The following is a 2,500-nucleotide window of genomic DNA, read 5'->3' as shown; positions in this document are numbered from 1 at the left end:
ATATAAAATGCTCCACTGTGCCCTGTCATGAAAATTTATCAACTGAGAGAAAATAATCTATTTCAGTCTTCCCACCGCGCCTTGTATCATAATATATGCAGAAGTTGATTGAACCTCCTCCAAAGTAAATTCAAATTTCATGTCAAGTTTTTAACAAGTTTATATTTAGTTCTTATAAAGTAAAGTGGTTTTCTTCATCAAATTTGCTATATAAATATTAGATATTAGTTCCATCCTTTTTTGCTTCTGATTTTAATTTCGGAATATTATATATATATATATATATATATATATATATACATATATATATATATATATTATATATATATATATATATATATATATATATATATATATATAATACTGATCACACCATCAATCCCCGTTCCTCGGGTTGGGGGAAAGGAAGTAGTCATACCCTAGTGAGAGGAAGGTGTGGATGGCATAGGTGTGCATATGAATTCTAAACATTTATCCGTCATTTTTGACGGGTAGAGTATACTAGTTACAAAGTTATGGATGGCCACAAGGAAATTAAGATTTCATGAGGGGATGAATGAAGTGAAAAAGGTTGCGAACCACTGATCTAGAGTATGAAGGACTGAAAATGAATATGAGTAAAACTAATAACGGTCAGTGATTATCGTATTGGACGGCAAAATTACCTTCTCTGCAGTTGCGAAGCCTACTTTAAAAACGTTCCTCAAAACAGTTTAGTGGTGACCCAATAAAACAGAGAGAATTATTCACTGGTCTTTGCCCTTAAAGGGGAGCAGATTTTTGGAATGATAAACAACGCAGCGCTAAAGACGAGCCATTTCAAATGAATAACAAAGAAAAATGCGATGGTTTCTAGTCCACTGTTGGACAAAGACCTCTGACATGCCCTTATTCATGTCTGGGATTTGACCAATTCAGATTAGTGATGGTGGGAGACTTTAGTTTGATCACCTACAACAAATCAACCTGGTATGGGTGGTTCTTACTACAGCAGTACAGCTTTGAACACCATGAAGAAAATCAGTGGAATTCTCTACATTATTAAAAAAACCCTAATTTTATTCGGAAATTCTCCGTAAAAATATACTGTTCTCAGCCGTATTTCAATAAATACAGGTGACCGTAATTTTTACATACTTTGTTATTATCTCTTACGGGTTGGTGACCGTAATATCACTCGTTCACGTACACATGTCCGTTTTTAAAATGGTAAAAAGTCTGGAAACATTTATTCAAGGATTTTTCCCGTTTTTTTACAGCGAATTTTTAACAGTGTAAGGTCCTCGCAAAAGCCAAATGACAGACTAGGGGACAGATGATTACTTGCATCATGTACATTAAAAAGACGTTTAGCCAACAGACTTTCAAAAGCATTAGATGATGCTTGAGTAAGTTATGGAAATTGGGAGGTCCTCAGCGGGCCAGAGATTAAACAACTACATTTACCTGACAGAGTACCCTTGTTATGAAGTCTCCAAGTGTTCCTGCAAGATAACTTGCATAAAATAAAGACAAAGGAGGATTTAAGACATCGGCTGACATCAGAAATAGAAAAAAAAATGGGGGTTATACTTACTTAAAGGTCTAAAGGTTTAAAAGTCACTCATGAATGGCAGAGGCAAGGGACAGTGACAATGCCCTGGAGTCTGACCATATACTGTATATATATGTTCAGCGTCCAAAACCCCCTCTCCTGTCTCCATCTAAGATAAAACCTGGGAGATCCAGGCAATGGCTGCTGATGACTCAGCAGGTAGATTTATAGACTCCTCCAAACCCCACATCATTGGCTCACAGGAATGGTGAGGTTGCAGGCACTAAAAGAAAATAAAGAAAATGAGCGGGTCCCACCCCACTCCAGCAGATCGCTAGACAGGGACGTATTCAATAGGCTACAAAGATCAAGTAGAGCTCATAAACTTGATGAGTCTCTCCTTGCTCTGATTTATGTCATACACATCAAGCAAAAGTCAACAATAATTTATCGATTTTTTATCTTATTTTTTTTTTCTAGACAGAAATCACCCTTCAATTATCATAAAATAAGTATGAATATTTTAACATTGTTATCAGAGAGAGTAATGTTAATAACAACAATAATTAGAGGGGCACTCGGTTGAGAGCATACATACGCCACTGCGTACTTGTACTTCGGTGTATTTTCTTCAAAATCTAAAGGATTTGTCTTTGGCTTATACCGGACATGCCCGCCAAAATTTTTTTTTTTAAAATGGTAGTATAGATTTGGTGTAAAATGGTTCACGAACAAAAACCAAGCAGTCTTATTTTGTTCTTAACTCCAATGCGTACTTATACTTCGAATTTGGCGGAGGTGTCAATAGCATCCTTGCTGCATGAAAGAAAAAAATATTTATAAAATGCTGTTTACTCATATGTTTTCAACATTGCCCCAATAATAAACTCCTTGTTTACCCTTCATAAAATATTTTAATGAAGAAAAAAATCGTGGAACCCAATGGCAGATCAAAATATTTTTTAG

Source organism: Palaemon carinicauda, chromosome 25 (assembly GCF_036898095.1).
Source record: "Palaemon carinicauda isolate YSFRI2023 chromosome 25, ASM3689809v2, whole genome shotgun sequence".
NCBI lineage: Eukaryota > Metazoa > Arthropoda > Malacostraca > Decapoda > Palaemonidae > Palaemon > Palaemon carinicauda.
The sequence above is the reverse complement of the archived record's forward strand: the minus strand, read 5'-3'. Positions refer to the sequence as shown.